Source organism: Prinia subflava, chromosome Z (assembly GCF_021018805.1).
Source record: "Prinia subflava isolate CZ2003 ecotype Zambia chromosome Z, Cam_Psub_1.2, whole genome shotgun sequence".
Classification (NCBI taxonomy): Eukaryota; Metazoa; Chordata; class Aves; order Passeriformes; family Cisticolidae; genus Prinia; species Prinia subflava.
In genome coordinates, this window is record NC_086283.1 from 29,626,983 (window position 1) to 29,643,013 (window position 16,031).

Consider the following 16,031-nt stretch of genomic DNA (forward strand, 5'->3'; position numbering starts at 1 on the left):
CTCAGGGTAACTGTAGTTGTTGTGGCACTTGTGTTGGCAGAGCCACTTTCTCTTTGAATTTGTATAGACTCTTCTTCTCTGCAGCAGACGCAAAAAGATGAGTGTAGTTTCTGTAGTAGCAGAAACTTCACCTATGTTTGCAAACTCATCTATGTAACATGTTTTCTGCAGTCTTGCAAAGTCTCCCAGTACAAGTTTTAGAGAGTTTTTTTCTGAATGATATTCTGAACAGATTCATCCTCAGACCACCATTGATCAGATGACAGTCCTAAAGAGGATTCTAGTTAGTTGGAGCAGGCCCGGAAGAGCCATTGTGGACACCCTTCCCTTAAAATAATGCCGGTTATAGACCAATGAAAAGTATCTGAGAGCATCACAAAAATGGTCATGGCAGAATTCTGCTGCCAGGAGGATGTCCTGCTTTCATTATGGAAGCTGGCAGGGAGAAATGCTGCTGCTGCTTAGACCCACTGTCTGAAAGGGAGGGAAAGTCTTTGTGACACAATGCAGGAAGGCTTGTCACAAAATCAGAGTGCTGGAAACCACCAAAGTGATAATAGGAATGCTTATCAAGGGATTCTTGTTTTGCTCCCATGTCATCTTCACAGTGCCAGTCCCCTTGGTGCCGTGCTATAGATATTTTTTTGTGTCCTTGCTATGATACACCCCTCCACACAGCAAAGAATTTCCTATCTTTCTTTCTTGTGATGACTGAACCTGATTTCACAGCAATACAAAGCAACAGGAAGGGAAAAAGAGTATCTGGTATCTCTCTCACTTAGCTCTATTTAAGCTTCGTGCAAAGCAGTGTAGACCAGAATTAATTACTAATATTATACTTTGTGTCTTGGAGATATTGATGATATTTTCAATTTCAAATTTAGGCATCTGCAGCTTTTTTTTTTTTTTTTTTTTTTTTTCCCCACTGCAGCAACAAAGCCAGCAAAGCTCTTAAACACATGCCTATTTTAAGCCTGCCAGCAGTCCCTTTCCCTTTGACTTAATTCAGCTGAGTGGCCCTTCGTGGCCCAGGGCAATTGTTGAATATAAAATTCTCTCTGTCCTGATGGCAATCAGGCTTTTTCAGGGTTTTGAGGGAAGGGAAGAGGGGGAGAAGGGAAGAAATCGTTTATTCCTGAAGCCTAAAAAGACTTAGCCAAGCTCTTCTAGGTAAACCATCAAAATGGGGATTCTTGTATGTTAAAAATTCTAGTATCTTGGTACTTGCTTTCCCCCATGTAAAAACCGTGTTTTTTGTGTGATACTCATTCATTCCAGACAGTTTTAGAAGGTCTTGTTCATTCCCACAACACTTAGTTGTAATAAAACCACTGTTAGATCTGTGTCTCAGACATGTCTGTTTCTGGCTTGGAGTATGTCCATGCCTTAGCACTTTAGCATCCTTTCGCAGTTCCTTGTCTTCAGCTTTTTTCTCCTGTAGGCTCTTACACTTTCCTGGTTTTTTTCCCAATTTGCCAGTATTTACCTCACAGTTTTGCTTTCCTTGAGAGCCTTCCCCTGCTAAAATGTAGCTGGCAGACCCAGTATACTTGCCAGCATCATCACTCTGCTTTTGTATTTTCCTCCTCTCTGTTCAGTGTCAGCCTGAACACTCTTGAGCAGCTCAGGACAATGATTTCAGTCACCCTTCTGTGTTTGTCCCCATGCTTGGACATCAGCATGCACTGCTGTGGTGATCACAGTGATATTTCTTTGATTGTAAGAAGTGTGCTAGTGGAAAACTGCTGGTTTGGTTTCTGGTAGGACCAGTTTGAGGGGTAATTCAGCACCCAAATCTGGACCAGTGTGAGTTACCAGTGGAAAGCAGGGAACAAGGATCAGCACCAGTGTTAAAGGGAATGTAGTTCTGACACTGATGAAATTTGACTACCATGGGGAGACCATGGCCCATTTGGTTTGCTGCGTATCATCTCAAATTCCTGATCTTTGGACCCTCTCTGGCTCTTGAACTGAAAGCTGCACCTTCCCATTCTCATTCTATTGATATGTGGATTTTGTAACGAATTCCCATCTAAGAGCAGTGCATTTGTTATGTTCTGTTCTGAGAAACGATGATTACTAGCACACTTCTTTCCTAACAACAAGCTTCCTCTTGGAGTTGTCACTCAATTTGATTTGCTTATACCACAGATTAGCAGTATCAGACTTATTCCTGCTGGTGAAACCCAGTGCTTGACACCATGGTACCTCAAAATACACAGAAAGGATGAAGGGGCTATTTATAAAACAGATTGTGACCAAAAAACTTGTAGCCAGTATGAAGTGATGAAGAAAATAAGGCATACTTGAAAGAAGTGATAGCAAAAGAGACTACAGTTTAACTATCTTTAAATTCGGTATTAAATTGAAGTTATGGATGAATCTGTCCCTGTTATTACCATGTGGTAATATGCATGAATATCTGTTAGTCTTTTGTCTCATTTGAAATGCTCTTCTGGTTTTTTTGTAAATTAGTATTTGGTCCCCAGCACTGAAGCTACCACTATAAGGTTTTTAAAGATTACCTCCATCAATTTTTAACTATTTCCACTTATTACTTATTATTATTATTATGTATTACTTAAACAGTTTTAAAATATCATTTCCTAAGAGTTTCCGAAACACCTTTAAGCAGGTGTATTGCATGCTGCTTGCACCTCATTTTGAGGTTTGGAAGAGCAAGGTTTTGGGCAGCAGGGGCAGGGGAGGTGCAGAGTTATTACTAATTCACAGAGCAATAGTCCTTTCTCAGGTCACTTACAGGTCAAAGCTAGCAGAAAACACCAGGGATTTTGAGTGGGCTTTGACAGATAAATAATCAGTATAACTCCAGCAAGTCTTCAGAAAGGTAATTTTCATTCAACCAGGTATTTAAAAGAAGGAGAGAGATGTTTCTATATTTGAATACCTGTAATTTAAAAGTATTATCTTTTAAAACAGTATTTTAGTCCTCATGATTATTCAAAATGAGGTTTTATATTTTTCTTTTGCTTTTCAGCATTGTAAGTGACTTTTCCTTGTACTTCTGCCCCTTTTTGGATTGAATTATGCTGTCTGCACCTCAGTGTCTGTGTGAGGAAATTTGCTCTTGTGCAGCCACTGCCAATATAAACTCAAAGAGTAATCTGTAGAGAGTTTTGAACATTATGCCCATACTTCTTATCAGAAACATATAAGAATTGCAATTCTGCTATCTCTCTGAGGATAATATTAGCAGAGTTCTCATCATCTTTGCACTGTCCTTACTGGAGTCTTAGCTTTGTGTTAAGAGCTCTTCTTGAGGCATTCCATAAAATTAAATGGAGATTAAAACTAATTGGTTTCTATGTAAGCCACTGTAAAAATTTGAATAATAAGTTGAGGAAATTGTCTTTCTGAAAGGGTTTTTTTTTCTGCTGTTGAAAAATTTTATCACAAAAGAGTTCTTTTCCTCTCCCATCCTATAAAACTTTCACTAATGGCAAAGAATCATTCATTATATGTCTTAAAAGAAAACTGTAAACAATAAAAAATAAGAATCAATGTGATTATTGAGCATAATTTATATCCCCAAAGTTTCAGTGATGCAAAAGCCAATTACAGGAGCACTTACAGTATCTCATATATTATATTCTGCTGATATTAGTCATGGTGAGTTTCTTGCTGGAAATATGAAAAATGCAGCTTTCATATTTAAGATCTAATATTTAAGCTTTGAAAAAGCTTAAATTAAATTTTTAAAAAAATTGAATGAGGAGGTGATTCAGTGGTGTAACATGAACCAGGAAATGTCACAGCTTTTAGAAGCCAAACCAGTGCATTTTGTGATCTTTGCGATTGTCCATTGGTGCTCATCTGAAATCCAGTATGGGCTGAATTTCTCTGCTTAGGAACAATCCTAGGAAGAGCAACTTCTTTAGTCATTCCTCGTTGTCTGCAAAGACATTATATCCACAGTGAGGAAAAATTAAGAATGCTGCAGTTTTAATGCTGCTGACCAAATCTTTGCAGCAGGATCTTCACTGGACCTTCTCTGATTTTTGAGTCTTCTCATCTATGCCTCTATTTCCTCATGGAGTAGCTGAGTCTTTCTATTCTTATCTGAAAATACATTTAGAAGGGATTAGCTGAGGCATGGGAATCAAGACACTTTTGAAACGCGTAGAATTATAATCTGAAATAATTTAGTAACCCTGTTAGGAATAGTTTTTAATTTAATCTATTCATAATGAAAAGTGAGAAATACAATGACAAGGGGCTAAATAATTACATGTAATCAGGTAAAATTTAGGTAACTACTTTTACTTAAATTCCTGTGTTACCTTACATTCTTAGTTAATCTTAGCTGTTAGGTGTCTGTTGCCCAGTACAAATATTTGTCTCTTGTTCTGTAAAACATGATTACTTCAAGTAATTTGCCAGTGTTTTGTTTGCTCTCAGTTTAGTCAGAGAATCCAGTGGCTCTTCAGATTTTTTTTAAATGTTTGAATATTTTAAATGGAAATCCTTGCTAAAAGATATTTTTATATTTAGTATCAGTAAAGGATTACAAACTGACCTGTGAGACAGAAGAGGAGAGGCAGAGATGCTTTCTCAGATCTGTGAAATCCTCAGCATTCTGTAGGAGAACCTTTAAGATTTTAAAGGAAGTCGAAAAAGGAAACTGACTCTGTTTATCTTTGAAATTTACAGTTATTAAAAAAAAGGGGTGGGGAGGAATAAACTTGGTATAATTTGAGCAGAATTTTGGAGCAAAACAGAAATCTTTTCTGGCTCCCAGCTGCTTATGGGATATTTACTAGTGCCAGACTGAGACTGGCTCTGGTTACTGATAGGAATCATTTCCTCATGCTAATTTAGGTGGTTGAATAGATGCCCAAAAGCCTGGGGTTGTTTAGATAACAGTAGGTAGAGTTATGAAGCAATGACTGAATTTGAATCTGTTATGAAAGAGGCTCATCATTCACTTGCTGGAAGTCCTGAGCAGAAATAACCCAAACACAGGGTACACCATGCACGTGACTGCTGCAGCAACCTGTAGAAACTTCTGGGCTCTCATTTTCACAAACAGTTGCCTGGATTGAGCACTTCTAACTTCAGGCAATACACTTTAAATCAGCCTCTCAAGCCCTTTAGAAAAGAGCATTCTTATCAGGGCACTTCCAGTGCCATGGAGGGTTTTAGTAAAGTTTCAGATCCACAGTCTTCATCATGTTATGGATCTGACCATGAGGTCTGTAGGCATGACCTGGAATTCCCTCTTTTTTCAAGCTACAGATGTGTGTTCTGACTGTTGGAGGGAGTTGGAGGTCTGACTGTCCAGTGTTCAAAATCATCCTAACAGAGGCTGCTGCAAAGACATCTGTGGCAGTTCAGCCAGCCTTCCCTGTTTGTGCTGGGTCTGCCTGAGGTGGAGGTAATTCCCTTTAGCTGAAGCCTGTAAATTGCTGAGGTTTTGGGTTGTGACTGGACTGGTGTTGTTCAGGTTTTTGCTCTCTGTGACTCCCCTGCTCCTTGCCTCCACAGTGAGTAGGTTGTAGGGTTTTTGGGGGATGTGCTGGCCAAAGGGTTTTCCACAGAACATGTTGTCATGCTCAGCAATAAAACCTTGGGTAGGGGAAGGTGAACTGAGGGTCTTGTCCCACCACAGGCATAAAGCTTTCATTGACTGTGATATTTATTAGGATCAGTAAACACAAATGAATAAGTAAATACTGTTGTGAAACTGTGACAGTCCCGGCAGTCTGAAACATTTTAGAATTGGTAATTTGTAAAAAGCTAGTATAGAAAAAGAGTTGTACCATATTTCATCCCTGCAGTGGGATTTCATCCAACATTTTACCTTTTATCCATCAATCGGGCTATGACACCATGCAGTGCACGCCAGTCTCCACTGAGATCATCTCCATCATTCCTTTTACTTCTGAAGCCTCTGTTCCAAATTAGCTTCATCTTTCACCTATTAAATTGTTGAGTCCTGTCCACACAGCTGAGGATCGCCCTGGGAACATGGTGGCAAAACAAATCTTTGTTTTTCTTTGCTGTGAGTGCCACCACTAAAGCTGAAACCTGTTTCTGTTCGGTTAAGTGAGCTAATAGATAACCAGCAGTGAATTTGAATGCTGCCCTACAGGCAATTAACTGTAGATTGCTCTAACCTTGTTTTTTCCACTGGCCACAGCAGTCCTTGACACTGATTTGTTGCCTTCTCTCTGGATGCCTCCACGGAACTGAATTAAAATCCTCTTCAAAGTCCCACATAACTTTGCCTGCTTGATGCCTCTCTTCTGCAGTGTGTTATAGCCACTTGTATCATCTCTCTGACCATTCAGGTCTGTCTCACTCTACTCTTTGACCAAGTCTTTTGTAATCATCTCTGTGTCTTCATTTGTGCTGCCATATGTGGGAAGCTGTTCATGGTGTTGTCCTCTGAAAGTTCTTGCTGGAGATGGACAAGATGACTTCTGGAAGTCCCTTTCAACCTCAGCTTCTCTGTGATTCCACTTGGAAGAGCTATCCTTGACTGCTCGTCTAGTAGTTTTCAGCATTAGCTATGTATAATTAGAGCTGACTGTCCATTTTAGTTAAGCACCAGTCCTATCTCATCATTAATTACTGTAGCACTATAAAAGGGGAATTATCTAGATGTAAGCATCATTTGCCTAAATAAGCTGTATATTTCCCTCTAATTTACACCCTGTTGCTTTATTGTGTTTGGATTAAAAATGCCCTAGGATGAGAAGTTATTAATTATTCCTGTTTGGAAACTATTTAATATATTAGCACAACCATTAAGAAATTAGCAGTAAATAATTTTTTTGGGTGCAGTGACACTATCACTTCATAGCTGTGGCCTTTCAGAGGAGTGTTGCTGCAAGTTTGTACGTGGTATCCATTTATTCACATGCTGACAGATTCTGGAAAGCCAAAATGAAACTTCAGCCCTAATCGAGGCTGAAGGTCTGCACTGTCACCCATCCTGCTGTCACCAAACAAACTGCTCCAGACCACAGGGGCACTTTGACACTCTGAGTTCAGGTGTTGCCAAGAGGGTTTCCAGAGCTAAGAAAGTCTGATTTGCACTTTTGCTGGTGGTGGCTCCCTCTTTACTCTCTGGATATTTGAAAAATTGTTGCAGTAATGAGGACATGGTAAATGTATGTGTCCTACCTTCATATTAATGTATGTGTCCTATCTTAAAGTTTTTGATAGTAAAAATGGTGGGATCTCATTTAACCTGAAAAAAAAAGGAATTATTTATGTATCTCTGAACTGCTAATTAGTCCCTGTAATATTCAAGATGTTTAAGCAGCAGCATAGAACAACAATAGAAGCATAACATTGCTTAGAAATACAGGTTTGAAGGCTGTGCTGTTGACCTTCCCAACAGCCTGTGTTCAGTAACTTCAGTATACAAAAGGCTGAGGATACTTTAAGTTTGTTCACTGAAGGAGTTTATAGACTTAGAGTGTCTGCAGGTGGTCAGTTGTAATGTGAATATTCTCTATCCAGTGCATCTTCTGTAGAATATATATAGTAATCTGAGTATATGTGAACAATTTTTTTTTAAATCTATTTTCCATTCTTTCTGAACTTAACAAGTAATATTAAAACCAATTCTGTTTTGGTGCTGCTTGTGACTAAATTAAGTTTTTAAGGGAATTATTGTGAATAAAATCTTAGTAGTGATGCTAGGATTCAGTACATTTCTTAGTTGTAGGCATAATGCTAAAGGAAACTTGAATTACCCTTTGGCTCTTGTTGGAACAGTGAATCCCAGACAACTTCTAGAGCTTCACCCTTACCAGAGTGCAATCTGTGTTGCCAAGGAGAATTCAAGAGTTTTCTGGGCATTTTTTTGTAAATAGGGCAGAGGAGAGAGCTCTTTTATCTCACCTAGGCCGTTTGCAGTGGAGACGTGTAAGAATTTCAGAAAAAAACCCTTTCAGCAGCATCTGCATCTGCATCCCTGCATCTGTGGAAGGACCAGTTTAAGCCTAGAGTTACAGATATGATAGATTTACAGACACAGCAGCCACAAATTGCAATGCAAACAGACCTGCTTTTTCTACCTCATTAAAAAAAGCAGTTTTGGGTGTTGTGTGATCCAGTTGGTCTTTTAAGCAGAAGCTGAAACCGGTCCCTTTTCATATCTTTTAGTTTCTTTGCATCATGCTGGAGCAGCCAGCAGAGAGTCTACCACCAGAGAAAATGTGGGGGTTTAAAGCAGGAGACAAAATCTTGAATGGAAATAGTCTTTCAGAAAACTGTAAATTAGTACAGAAAGAGATCCTGTGAACAAACTCTGTCTTCTTCAAGGAAGAGTTAAATTCTGGCTCACTCTGTTCATCTCTATGATTTGTTGTGGCTGTATAAATGTTTTGTGGGAATCAGTTGAAGGTTGGTGTTTCTCCACTAAATTGTGGTAAATATAAATATTCTCAAACTCTCTCCCTTCCTCTCTCAGTGACAAATGAATTTAACAGGACTGAATATAAGTCTTTGCAAATCTCCTTCTAGTACACATAGGTATTTTTCCTTTTCTAATTCTCTGTCTGAAACTGCAGCTTCCTTGTAGACAAGAACTTTGGGTAGTTTCTAGTATTTTCTGATGTTTTTAATGTCTGAATGGATCTCCTTGTGTCTATGTGGTCACACAGACCTTCTCAGAATGAAAATTTGTCAGTGTTCAGGTGAAAACAATAGTTTAAATTAATAGTTTAATCACCAGTGTTCAGGTGAAATTAATAATTTTATCCCAAAAAAGAGTCTGAGGGAGACTCAGACTCCATGTATGGACAGACTGGAATGGGAAGTGGAGCTTAAGCTTAGCAACAGTGAACATGAACTGTAGTCAGTACAAGTTCAGTGGAGAACAAGGCTCTGTCTGGAGGTGCTTCAGATTTGTGTAGTATTTGTTTCACAACTGACCTTAATGTGCTCACTTTTGGTGTTAATGTGCAACATTTTTGGTGTTGCTTAGAGCACACTGCAGAGTACACGGTGCTCTGAAAAACTGATGAAAAATTGTCCTACAGAACCATGCTATTTTAATGAACTAACCAACTAACCAACACTTCATTTGTACTGAATATTGCTGCCATGGCAGCATGGCCTCTGGAGAGAGCAAATTCAGCCTAGCAGTTACAAGGGGAAATTTGCCAGCAATTTCTCCCACTGCAAGTGGGAGAAAGCCAGGCACTTCCTTCCACCTCAGTTTTATTATTTGTTGAATGAGTATGACTACCTGAAAGTGATGGTTTCATATTTTAGTACTGGTCCACTTTGCTAGAAAGGTTGTAGTAGCTTTGTATGCTACCCATAGCTTCAGTAAAGTGACAGTAGCAGAATTTGTTTATCTGTGATCGTCAAACCCTTCAGGACCTCTCCTAAAGCAGTACCAGATATGTTGTCTTACTGTTTGTAGATTATTACCCCTTTCAGCAGTGATCATCAATCACTGGGTTTTCCTTAATAGTAGGCAATGAATGATAGCCAAAGGCAAGAGTGATTTGTCTTTCCCTAGCTTTGCATTTCACTTCCCTGTACTGAGGAAGTTACATGGTTCATGCTGCTTCAAGGTTGGCTCAGCCTTCTACATAAAGTGATGGTGATCAATGCTTCACTTCAGAAAGTAGTTTGAAGAGGTCATTTAAAAAGGACTGAATAGTATTTCTTGGTTTTTAAACCTTGCCAGTCCTCAGTAAAATTTGTAGTTTTACAAATGTATTCCCCTTCCAAATAAAGCTCTAAATTTTGCTGTTTCGTTGTTTTGGGTTGGTTCCACACCCCAACCCCCCCCCCCACCACCCCCCCACCCCGCCCCGAGTTTTGTTTTGTGTTTTGACATTGATGAGTTACTGCTGGTTGATTACCATTTCCCTCTCTTCCTTTTCCCTCTCCTTGATTTGTTACCCTTCTTCTTTTTGTGATCTCCTTCCTGTCTCTTATCCTTGGTGGTCTCCCCACACACACCCCTCAGGACTTCCTAGCAGTAGGAGCCACCAGCACCTCTCAGTTCTAACTCCTGTAGTTCATGTTGGCTACACAAGTTTTGGGATAAAAGGCCCTTTGCACTGCGTTTTTCATAATGACAATTATCTTTGTCAGGTGAATATGGCACTCACCCACTGGGACATTTCAAAGCTGATGAGTAAACCTTTTTCTGCAGTACGTGCTAGTGCCTCATCCTATCAGAAACGGCAGAATCTATTTCAGTAGCCACTGGGCAAAATAATTGTCCTCTACAGATGTCTGCTTCTGATAAACTCCCCTTACGGATCTGTGGACCTTTCCAGACCAAGCAGTAGGAAGATAAAACACAATGTCTGCTTCATTTGATGTGGTCCTGGATGCAGGCTACCCTCTGCAAATAATTCACTATTTCATATGTAAAACTCCAGCCAGCTGCAGTATTAGTTCTATTACATTCATTACCCCACTGTAAACAGCAAACTGAAATACTATTTTATTATTTAGTACCTTTTCAAGAGCAATATTTCCTCACTGCATTTTGGACACAGATCAGTAAAAAGACAACTTTTTAAGCAATGAACTGAGCCCTGGATTTCAACCTTTATGTGCCCCTTGTCTTGTGTCACAGTCATGATGCTAACTCCAGTACAGAGGGCATGAGGGCAGAATCCTGTGTTCTCAGTTTCCTGCCGATGCAGGTGTGACCAGAAGCCTTTTGGCTCCTCCTTTTCTCTAGTGCAGCCTGATTTATGGTCATTCTGCACAAATTATTGAAGTATTCTGCTCATTATCAAAAGGGAGGTAAGAATACTCTTGAATTGCTGCAAGTTATTTGCAGGAACAAGAATAACATCCACAAATCCTAAACTTTAGGATAACCAAGAGCATGTATGGGATGGTAGCTGATTACACCTGATTGTGGATCTCTGGCTGGAAGCTTAATCCTGTTATTTTTAAAAGACATTTTAACACCACATTAAAGATTTTCAAAGTGTTGTGCAACAATATAGAGGTGTTTAAAAGTGTGCACGAGGATGTTGTGCTGGTGCCATCAGCATTTTCCTGGCCAGAATATTTTTTTCTTCCTCAGTATGTTACATTTTATAGCTTGGTTCACTTTTTAAGGGCTCCTGGAAGGTCATTAATCTCTGGGCTCCATCCAGAAGAAGCAGCCAAAGTAAAACTATGCCAAACCACAGGTACTGTGCTGCTGATTTCTGCATTTTTATTACAAGCACAAAATAAAGTATTTAGCAAGCAGTTGTTCCCTGACATTTGCAGCAGTGGCTGAGTTTCTCAGTGTCTTATTATTAAATAAAATTAATGATATTAGTCATAAAAAGTCATGAAAAGCCTAAAGCAGGGTCTTGGAACTTAGTACTACACATAACGTAAATGTGATCTGAACCAGAATCTACTCTGTGAATTTGGGTTTTTCTGATTTTCTAAGGGAAGAGTGAACTTGGATTTTATTTTTTAAGCTGATCTCCTTTTAAAAGCTCATGTTGTTTGAGAAGAATCAGTAACCCAATTTCCTTCCAGTACTTTAAGCTCTCCCCACAAACTAAGTGTGTACACATATGGATAGACACACACAAACACAAATATTTATATTTAAGTCAGATGTTAAAATACTTGGAGCTGATTTACAGGATGTCTTCAGAGTATTGAAAAAAACATGGGAATATTCTTGATTTCTCATAATGACATGGTTCTCATTCAGCCTTCTCTGGGGGTAGGGTTGGAGGGTGGGGAAAGCAGCTGGGTGGGAGATACCAGCAGCTTTTTAGTACATGCTATCAAAAATAAATTAAGATTTTCGTTACACAGAGACCCAATGCTTAAAAAAGAAATAAACCCATGCGTTTTGTTTCTCCCCAAGTTCTCTGCCTGAAAATAGTTTGACTAAACTCGATGTAATGTGGTACTTCTTTTCAATCTCCTCTTGTGCTTCTTCTTCTCGCTTGAGGGTTCATTGAAATATACATAAATTGGAGTAAGAGTTTGGTCAGGCTTTGCTTGCAAGAACAGAGAAGAATCTTTCATAGAGCTCTCTGTGCCCTTTATTTTTTATTAGAAGTTAGTTAGATTTAACAACCCCACACCCAGTGTTTTAAATATTTCATTTCTTACTTGTTTCATCTCTTACTTTAAAATATTACAGTCAAAATAGAGGCTTTTTTTAGTCTGATGAGTTTTCCTGCTTCAGAAAGAGAGAAGTCAAATCTCTTATATTCCCAAAAGCAGAGAGAAATACTTTCAGGGTGATAAAGCTGGGTTTTTATGTGAAAAATGAGACTGAGTGCACCAACACATTTTCCTGTCATTTGTAGGCCTTTTTAATGGGCAAAAATCCATATTGGCAGCCTTGAGTGTCAGCCCTGAGCTTGTGTGATTTCAATCTTGCCTAAACTCTGTTTTCCTTGTAAGAATTACCATTTCTCATCACTCTGGAAAGAGACAGAATCTTTCAGTGCTCTTAAAAACCTTTTGACTCTCCCAGGCAGCTTTTGAAACAGGAAAGCAGAGGTTGTGTGTGTGTGTGTGTGCATAATGTAACTTTTCAACATACAGATATTTGCCAGAATATTTGCTTTCTGTGTTTGCAGAGGCTGCTTATTCTTGTGTGAGCAGGTCAGGCGGCCTCTGAGCCTGGCTCATTCCTCCCCGACACCTCTGTAAGATATTAACTCAGCAAGAATGAATGAAGAGGTTTAATGTTTTCCTAGAAAATGTTTCCTCCTAGCTGGAGGCTTATGTGAAAGAGAATTGCTTTATTTCTACAGAATTATATATATATATATAAAAATCATGCCTACAGTGAAAATCCAGTGTCTTGCTCTTTTCCCAGAGAAGAGGGAAAGAGACCTAGCTTTACAAACATTTGCAAATTTCTGTTTTCTCATTAGCTTTGTCCATTGACCTCCCTAATTTTTTGATGCCACTAATTGCAGGCCTTCTATGTACGTCTTGAATGGGAGGAATGAACAGCTGGGTGAAGAGAGGAAGAGAAGCTACCCAGCAAAAGAGAGTTTCAGCAGAGGGAAACAAAGCTTAAGCCTGAGATTCAGGAGTTGAAGGGAGAAGAGACTACAAAAACTATGTATATCGGAAAGGAAAAAATTTGTACTGACACACTGAATTGTACTGAATTCCACTGAGGAAAAGGCACTGCAAATTCAAACAAAATTAGAAAAAATAAATAAAAATAAAAATAGCCAGGCAAAGGAGTAAGAAATGATAAGGTTACAGTATAAATTACTTATCTCTTTCTGATTTCAAGGATGAAGTGATTTACACTGTGTTGATACAGACAGTTCCAAAGAAGCCCTTAAACCTGAAATTCTTTCACATATTTCTGCCTGTTAAATGAAGAGCAGAAAAGGTGCCTACAGGAATGGCAGCAGGGACTATTCAAGATGCCTCTGAGCTAATTTTACAGGCACACTGGAACAGGTGTCATGGGTCCACAAGTCATTCACTAGCCCCAGTGCCAGCTAGTCCTGAGTATTTTATTGTTGACAGCACTTTTGGTTGGTTTTTAGTCCTTTCCCCTTACCAGATGCTGGTCTGTCAAAATCAGGGAAGATAAAGCTGGGCCTGATTAGCACACTTAAAAATAAAACTGCAAACCTTTTTTTACTTTATAGCTAGGATTTTTCTCTCCTTTTTAAAGAAAGGGAAAGAACAGTGTCACAGATGAGGATTATAGACTGTTTTGTGGTGTAGTCTTATGGTCTTTTCGTAAGTAGGTATAACATCCAGTTCACTTATCTTCTGTACATTTTTTTAAATTAAGTAGCCATCTCAGAGGAAGCCATCGTTACTTGCTGATGAGTGGCTTTTGCAATTCTTGGCAAGGGGTAGGAAATTGATAAGTGTGCTGTACCTGCTGTAGTCCTCAAGACAGACTATAGCATGTAAAAATTTCTGTCTAAATTAAAATTGAAAATAACATGAAAATTAAAAAACTGCTATTAGGAAAAGTCTTTGTCCCCCAGCAGTAACCATTCACAGTTTTATGTGGTTTGTTTGGTTAAGTGACCTGGCAAAGAGAGTTTTTCTGGTAAAATAGTTCCTCTCACCATTCATCATATCCTGTGTGTTTAGGAATATAATTCTCTGCTGTTGAGTGTTATGCTATCATGCAAGTACAGGTGACGTCCATACACCAGGAAGTCTCTCTGTTTGCTGGAATGCATCTTCTGTGGCTTCAGTTAAAAGAATAATGGTAAAAAAGAGCTAAATAATTTCACATTTCTCACAATTTTATATCTTGAAGCTGACATGTAGCCCTTTGTGTGGCATGTACATGGCAGAAGAGATCCTCTTGCTTGCTGCAGGATAAACAGGAGAGTATCACAGGTTGTGAGGTTTTGGGGGTGAATTATGGACAGGTAAAAAAACCCACAGTGAAGAGGCTGAGAGAAAGCAGAGAGGACCAGTTTTAATTTGCTCTTGGATTGTCTAGCATGACTTGTTCTGTTGAGGTGGTGTGACATGCACAGGTCTGGTGTCATATTTTGGGTGTGGGGTGACTGTGCAAAACACCCAGTGGTGGAAAGGCTTTATTTATTTCTTTTTTCCTTCATTGTTTTCTTTCTTGGTAGGAAGGAAAATAACCTATCTCTACAGAGAGTGCTGTCAGAGATGCACTTATGCTCTAGGACAGAGAACACTGTATTTGTCTTTGGCCTTTTTATAGCACTCTTTCTGGCCAAGCAGTTTTCTTAGTGGAGTCACATGTCTGATCCTTTTAGCTGAAAGAAACATTTCAGCATTAGTGGCTAAGAAGGAATTAGAGCTTTGTGTGTGCAAGAGAGAACTTCAGGAATACTGTGGGATGTGGCTGTAAGTGCCCAGGTGGTTGTGGTTCTGCTGAAAGGAGAACCTTTCAGGAGAACCTCTGATGCTACTTACAGAACTGAGAAGTCTGTAAGGATGGAAAAGAAAAGCAAAATTTTAAAGCGTTTAATGAAATACAATGAGGATCGCATTGTGCTCCTTTTGCCATATGTGTGGGTTCTTATTTGATTTGTTTATATTTTAATGCAAACACAAAATAGATATGGAAAAAAGAGGATGGAAGTGCTCAGCTCTCTCAGTTCTGCCCTTCCATGGCCACTTTTTAACCACTGAGCTGTTACCACATCTGTGAGCTACGAGTGGTTATAGAGCAGAAGGTTATGGAGCAGTTAGCTCTTTAAAAATCCTGAGTTATTTAGAAGAGTGATGCATTTCACAATGAATTAGTTTTTTCTCCAGTTGAATACCCCTGAGGAAATAAGTTTGGATAATGCACAGTTCACATGCAAAATTAGGCATTGCAGAGGTTTCATGGGTACATTTCCCCAAGTTTTTAAAGTACTTAATTTACAAAGCAGCGTGGAGAAATTAAAACAACAACAACAAAACCCCAAAAACTTATCAGGGAAACATCTGTTTGTTTTGGAACTGCCATCCAAAGGTGCACAGGGAGCTAGAGCACACGAGCTGTCATTCTGGGTTTGGAGGAAAAGAAGGAAAATATGTCCAGGGTGAAGCCTGCTTCCTCATTTTGCTTTGCACACTTTGGTTTTCAGATGTTGATGTTTGTGACTGTGGTTTGGAGAGGAAAGGATTTGTACACAGGATTTGTATTTTTGTTCTTTTAAAACTTCCCTTTATGAAAGATTACTTTCACACAGTCTACTAAGATATGTGGGAGAAAACACGAGTATGTTTCTGGAAGTGGAAAATGCTCCTTCTTTAGGCAATCTAAGCTTTGAAATATCCATATGAAATTTTCATGCTAGATCTGACTAAATAACGTGAAAGTAAATATAGTAGCTTTAAAAGGCAGAAATCTGTTGCCTTCAGATAGAAGGCTGGTGACCTGGTCTCAAAGGACAGCACGGCAGCTGAGCCTCACCCCAGCCACTCGGGCCATAGAGAAACGCTGACACCAATATGGTGGATGGTCAAAATGGTGATTTATTAGCTTGTATCTTGGAGCTAAATACTCGAAGGGATTTCACTACGTCACAAAGGGATGGTGGGTCTTAGTTAGTAAAGGGGAATGGAAATCTACCGAAGTT

The 16,031-nt window shown here is 39.1% G+C and overlaps 1 protein-coding gene across 1 annotated transcript in view; it reads left to right on the forward strand.

The window, feature by feature from the left end:
- The window catches only part of MARCHF3 (membrane associated ring-CH-type finger 3), a 58,653-nt gene that overhangs the window by 2,090 nt on the left and 40,532 nt on the right, over positions 1 to 16,031 (forward strand). The gene's annotated exons all lie outside the window — the stretch shown is intronic.